Source organism: Lolium rigidum, chromosome 2, assembly GCF_022539505.1.
Source record: "Lolium rigidum isolate FL_2022 chromosome 2, APGP_CSIRO_Lrig_0.1, whole genome shotgun sequence".
In the NCBI taxonomy this organism is placed as follows: Eukaryota; Viridiplantae; Streptophyta; class Magnoliopsida; order Poales; family Poaceae; genus Lolium; species Lolium rigidum.
Window position 1 is genome coordinate 100,618,969 of NC_061509.1, and position 7,235 is coordinate 100,626,203.

At 41.5% G+C, this 7,235-nt stretch overlaps 1 long non-coding RNA gene across 1 annotated transcript; it reads right to left on the reverse strand.

The window, feature by feature from the left end:
- Positions 1–398: 398 nt before the first annotated feature.
- LOC124687003 lies at positions 399–2,603 on the reverse strand. Its single transcript, XR_006998049.1, has 3 exons — positions 2,429–2,603; positions 2,117–2,297; positions 399–536 (listed from the first exon to the last, which is right to left on the reverse strand). It is a non-coding gene; the product is annotated as an uncharacterized LOC124687003 (long non-coding RNA).
- Between the last annotated feature and the right edge of the window lie 4,632 nt (positions 2,604–7,235).

Sequence of the window (7,235 nt, forward strand, 5' to 3'; positions counted from 1 at the left end):
TGAGATCGGATCGGGAGAAGGGAGACCCGTGCGGCGGCTGTAGGCTCTGATACCAAGTTAAAACACACGTTTAGGGTTTTCGTGGATGGAGCAACGTGCTCCCCACCTCTTCTATTTATATACTTGGCAGGTTACAATACAAGGCACATACGATACAAATACACACGTATGTGGACCGATCTCTTAACAGCGGCCACTCCGCGCTGGGATGCTGCGTGTGGTGCAGCTCCTCCATCAACCTCCAGGCCGGTGTGCCGTCAAGGAGGCCTTTCAAGTTGAGTTCCGGCCGGAGTTCCCCGTTCTACCTGCGTCAAGTGGTGTGTCCCCGACGCGAAGAGGCCGGCCGGCGACGGGATTCAAGCAGCGGTGGAGAAGAGGATCTTCTGGGACTCGATGGCGTTTGCAATTTTCTTTTTAGGGTCCTCTGTGTAAATTTCCTGGCCTGCTTTCAAGCTTCTTTCTTTCAGGGCATGTACTGTAAAATGTACCCACCGAGTTAATGCAGCTTCTTCGGGGTCTTTCTAGACCCCGATCCCCTGTTCAAAAAAAAGTCCCGTTTCAGTAGAATGCATAAATAATTTCCTATGAAGACAATCTAATAATACCATTACAGGTCCCAGAAGCTAGTAAGAAAGAATAGCAACCTGTTAACTTCTCAGAGCTACCAAACATTCAGAAAAGGTCGAAGATAGCAAGAAAGAATGTCAATAATAAAAAGTGTATGACACAAACTTAAAATATATATTCAATGGACAAATAATGTTTTGTATCACTGATGGCACCAAAGGTTCTCATTTTCCTCTCAAAAGAAGGGTTGGATATATTTAATGAGCTTTTAGATGTATTACCATAAAGTTTGCAGCAAACAGAAAAACACTATTTAAATAACGACAATGTGATGCAAAACAGCTTATGATTACGATCTACCACCACTACTCCTGGGACAACATTGCAAAGGCACAAAAAATTGGCACAAAGTGTATTGGTGATTATTTAATATTCATTTGGTTGAGAAATTTACACAAAACTCAATCCCTTAATTTTATCTGAACGTTGCCTCGCGTTCTTGCAGGAAAAAGAAACTGTTATGAACAATCCAATAAAAGTAAATGTTGGATGGTTCAACTTGAAAGAAAAATTTCATGCACCTCTACTCTTAGCACTTCCAGAAAGAGCATATGAACATTGCCAATAAGGTTCAGTTTTAAGATCCGTATAAATCCTGAAAAATTTAGGCTTCACAATGCATGTCTCCTATCCTTCTTAATGATTTTTTACATACATAAGGAATGATACCGTGAGATCCCATAAGTGGGGAGCATATATATCTACATTAATAAAGAGAGTGGAGACTTACCTGTAGCTTTACATCAAATCAATGAAAGTTAGATCAAATTCGAAATCTGTAATAAGCCAACTTGAATATCAAAAGTAAATACCGCGAATAAATCTTTGGTCAAATATTCAATAGCTATCTTTCTTTTAAACCTCCCATACTACATCAATCATATAGAAGGGTAATAACTAAGAAGAACACACTATAGTGACACAGATTAAATGTTGTTTACTGTCAATTTCACATTCAAAACTATGAGGACTTAATGAACAGAGTAGATCAGCGTTTTCGAATTAAAAAAAGTCCAGAATTCATTTTGGTTCAAACCTGCATTACTGAGCGCAAGTTGTACCCCTGTACATACCGAGCTCGTGTAAACAGAAGTAGTAGTTCAGATTTGGTTCATGCATAACTTTGAATCTGAGAAGTTAAAATTTGGTACATACACAACTCGTGTAAACATAAGTAGTATTGAGGAGTAGCAGTTCAGATTTGTAAACAGAAGTAGCTGCGCGATCTGAAGGAATGCAGAAGAACCAATCTAAACGACTGAAGCCCAGCTTCCTTAGTTTGTCATACAGCAAGTACATAATCATAGACAAACAAAATATGAACTAAGCTGAACCAATCTGAACCAATAGAAGCTACAACACTGCACTATTTGGATATATACCAGTATAGAAGTGAAATGGACCAATGAATGAACAGAACAATGCACTATTTGGCACCATGAACAGAACAATGCAACTGGGGAAAGATTGAGGAAAACAGAAAGTCTACCTTTAGCTCCAGGTAACAGCTTCAGAGAAATGGTGTTCATGTCGGCGGCGTCGAGCGTGCAAGGACCCAGTGTTCGCAGGCGGAGGCAGCGAGCCTGTGGGATGAGTATGCGGGGCGGCGGCGGACGACGCCGTCAAGGGCAGGACCATGCCAAACCAAAATAAGCTTCTACGTGTTTCATCTGGAATGAAGGAAGTATAACATTAGGGTATGGGAATACACAAAAATAAGAACGCAAGAAAAGCCTTTGTAATTGGAATTTAGATGTAAATGTACATGTACACACTAACAATACTCAATACTCATATATACCTGTCTACAGGAGTGGCGTGCTTGAGAATCTCAGTGTAGATGTTGGTCCCTGCAAAGCCAAATCTTTCGGTCCATCTCTCCTACATAAGATTTAAAAAAAAAAGAGTTTAGTAAACTCTGAAGGAAAACAACGATTCAGAAATACGAAGAAACTCTTGCTTGACACTTTCATAACACAGGCCGTACTTTTTCTTTCGTGGTAAATTCCCATTTTTCAAATAGTTGCGAATACTCGTGAATCAATGGGAGCGTCTATAAAACACCTATTTTTCATGTATAACTCGATGGAGATATGAGATAAAAGATCATTCTATTTTGAAAATGATTAGCATCAATGAAAAGAATAAGCTAAATCTTTGTTTGAAAAAGGAAAATTAGGCTAAATCTCCAGCATTGAAATACTTATGATTTTAAAGAATACTCTGCTGTGTCTGAAAGCCACGATTTTTTGCTAGATCTGTACCCAGGCCACATTCATCATACCGCGAAAAGACACACCCAGTTGATCAAGATAAAATCAGACCGAACAATAGAGAGAACTACATAGCTAACATACCAATGTATAAAGACATGTTGGTTCAATTGCTCCGTTCAAGAAAGTTACTTCTCCAATCTTATTTTGTTGTACCTAAGCTATTTCAACATCTGCATAGAAATATATACATTGCCAACACCTGCAAAAATTACTACTCCTCGCCCTAAATACTTGTTGTAGGTTCAATGAATCAAGATATATTTTAGCCTATATTTTCATTAAATCTTCTGTAAAAAAAGGGCTGGAGGGAGTACATAATAACGGACGGGAAGAGGTTATCTGATAATGGTCCTGGAGACTAAAATATTATACTCGGATCAGCTTTACATAGCTTTTTATTATGAATATTTATCCGTGCAAATGGTAGCTGTGAACCAACCTCATATAAAAAATGAAATGAACAATATCCATCTACCTGTGGAACAAAACGTTGAGCATTTGAAGAAACCTGTTGGTTTACAGGACCATAAATGCTAGCGTTGTGAACGTTGACACCATCTGAATGTACTATACTTCAGCTCTATGGGGAACAGCCTATTCATTGAATCCTAGAAAAGCGATCTAAGCACAGCTAAGAGTAGAGGGACTCGGGTTCCATTGCTGATGGAGCACCACAACAACCATAGCACGTCGTAGGTGTCAGTAACGGTAGACTGGATCCGTCCTGACCTAGATCAACGTTGCCCGATCGTTTCTGCTGCGTCGCGCACAGCGGAATCCGTCGTCATGGTGTGGGCGCCCCAGCCTAGGAGCGGGGGATTCCTCGGATCGAGAGGCCGGCGATCAACCTCGGCAGCGGTGGTCCTCGGATCTGGAAGGCTGGTGGTCAATCGCAGCTACTACGGCGTGCCCAGGAAGACCGCGGTGGCGGCGGTTCCTTCGAGCCGCTGGTTTGGCGCAGGTTGTGAGGGTGGGACGGGGAAAAAGAAGAAAGCACGATCTGCGAGAGGTGTGGTCCGAGATGGGGACGGGGTGTTCCGCTCCGTCAAATATGAAATCAATCTGGACCATACGATGCGGGTCATTTAACGGTTAAGATTTGTTGGATGGGACGCTCTCGCTCTTTTAAAGTAGTGGAGATACATAAGGAATGATACCGTGAGATCCCATAAGTGGGGAGCATATATATCTACATTAATAAAGAGAGTGGAGACTTACCTGTAGCTTTACATCAAATCAATGAAAGTTAGATCAAATTCGAAATCTGTAATAAGCCAACTTGAATATCAAAAGTAAATACCGCGAATAAATCTTTGGTCAAATATTCAATAGCTATCTTTCTTTTAAACCTCCCATACTACATCAATCATATAGAAGGGTAATAACTAAGAAGAACACACTATAGTGACACAGATTAAATGTTGTTTACTGTCAATTTCACATTCAAAACTATGAGGACTTAATGAACAGAGTAGATCAGCGTTTTCGAATTAAAAAAGTCCAGAATTCATTTTGGTTCAAACCTGCATTACTGAGCGCAAGTTGTACCCCTGTACATACCGAGCTCGTGTAAACAGAAGTAGTAGTTCAGATTTGGTTCATGCATAACTTTGAATCTGAGAAGTTAAAATTTGGTACATACACAACTCGTGTAAACATAAGTAGTATTGAGGAGTAGCAGTTCAGATTTGTAAACAGAAGTAGCTGCGCGATCTGAAGGAATGCAGAAGAACCAATCTAAACGACTGAAGCCCAGCTTCCTTAGTTTGTCATACAGCAAGTACATAATCATAGACAAACAAAATATGAACTAAGCTGAACCAATCTGAACCAATAGAAGCTACAACACTGCACTATTTGGATATATACCAGTATAGAAGTGAAATGGACCAATGAATGAACAGAACAATGCACTATTTGGCACCATGAACAGAACAATGCAACTGGGGAAAGATTGAGGAAAACAGAAAGTCTACCTTTAGCTCCAGGTAACAGCTTCAGAGAAATGGTGTTCATGTCGGCGGCGTCGAGCGTGCAAGGACCCAGTGTTCGCAGGCGGAGGCAGCGAGCCTGTGGGATGAGTATGCGGGGCGGCGGCGGACGACGCCGTCAAGGGCAGGACCATGCCAAACCAAAATAAGCTTCTACGTGTTTCATCTGGAATGAAGGAAGTATAACATTAGGGTATGGGAATACACAAAAATAAGAACGCAAGAAAAGCCTTTGTAATTGGAATTTAGATGTAAATGTACATGTACACACTAACAATACTCAATACTCATATATACCTGTCTACAGGAGTGGCGTGCTTGAGAATCTCAGTGTAGATGTTGGTCCCTGCAAAGCCAAATCTTTCGGTCCATCTCTCCTACATAAGATTTTAAAAAAAAAGAGTTTAGTAAACTCTGAAGGAAAACAACGATTCAGAAATACGAAGAAACTCTTGCTTGACACTTTCATAACACAGGCCGTACTTTTTCTTTCGTGGTAAATTCCCATTTTTCAAATAGTTGCGAATACTCGTGAATCAATGGGAGCGTCTATAAAACACCTATTTTTCATGTATAACTCGATGGAGATATGAGATAAAAGATCATTCTATTTTGAAAATGATTAGCATCAATGAAAAGAATAAGCTAAATCTTTGTTTGAAAAAGGAAAATTAGGCTAAATCTCCAGCATTGAAATACTTATGATTTTAAAGAATACTCTGCTGTGTCTGAAAGCCACGATTTTTTGCTAGATCTGTACCCAGGCCACATTCATCATACCGCGAAAAAGACACACCCAGTTGATCAAGATAAAATCAGACCGAACAATAGAGAGAACTACATAGCTAACATACCAATGTATAAAGACATGTTGGTTCAATTGCTCCGTTCAAGAAAGTTACTTCTGCAATCTTATTTTGTTGTACCTAAGCTATTTCAACATCTGCATAGAAATATATACATTGCCAACACCTGCAAAAATTACTACTCCCTCGCCCTAAATACTTGTTGTAGGTTCAATGAATCAAGATATATTTTAGCCTATATTTTCATTAAATCTTCTGTAAAAAAAGGGCTGGAGGGAGTACATAATAACGGACGGGAAGAGGTTATCTGATAATGGTCCTGGAGACTAAAATATTATACTCGGATCAGCTTTACATAGCTTTTTATTATGAATATTTATCCGTGCAAATGGTAGCTGTGAACCAACCTCATATAAAAAATGAAATGAACAATATCCATCTACCTGTGGAACAAAACGTTGAGCATTTGAAGAAACCTGTTGGTTTACAGGACCATAAATGCTAGCGTTGTGAACGTTGACACCATCTGAATGTACTATACTTCAGCTCTATGGGGAACAGCCTATTCATTGAATCCTAGAAAAGCGATCTAAGCACAGCTAAGAGTAGAGGGACTCGGGTTCCATTGCTGATGGAGCACCACAACAACCATAGCACGTCGTAGGTGTCAGTAACGGTAGACTGGATCCGTCCTGACCTAGATCAACGTTGCCCGATCGTTTCTGCTGCGTCGCGCACAGCGGAATCCGTCGTCATGGTGTGGGCGCCCCAGCCTAGGAGCGGGGGATTCCTCGGATCGAGAGGCCGGCGATCAACCTCGGCAGCGGTGGTCCTCGGATCTGGAAGGCTGGTGGTCAATCGCAGCTACTACGGCGTGCCCAGGAAGACCGCGGTGGCGGCGGTTCCTTCGAGCCGCTGGTTTGGCGCAGGTTGTGAGGGTGGGACGGGGAAAAAGAAGAAAGCACGATCTGCGAGAGGTTTGGTCCGAGATGGGGACGGGGTGTTCCGCTCCGTCAAATATGAAATCAATCTGGACCATACGATGCGGGTCATTTAACGGTTAAGATTTGTTGGATGGGACGCTCTTGCTCTTTTAAAGTAGTGGAGATGGAGATGGAGATGGAGATGGAGATGCAACTTTGATGGCACCGTGGACTTTGCTTTCACTGGGACAGAGTTTGGGCTTAGAAAGCGGAGTGATCACGTCACGAAAGCATCACCGTTAGCCCAATAGGCCTCATTTTGAACACTACACTAATGGGCTGACTGAGAGGAAAAGCAAATCAGCGAGTGGGACTGGACGTTCTTAAAAAAAAAACTGGCACTGCACTAATAAAAAATGGCATTGGAAAATTATATGTTTTGTGAATCTCTCCGGTCGCTTTCTGAAAATGTTCGGGTCAAAACAATGGATATGCACGGCAAGGATCAGGGAAGCTATCGCTTTCTAACAAGGGCTGTGCTACATCGAGGTCGACCTCGATTCCTGGTAAAACGAGGTCAGTCCGATCAGGTGGACTTTCCTTTTCTGGCCC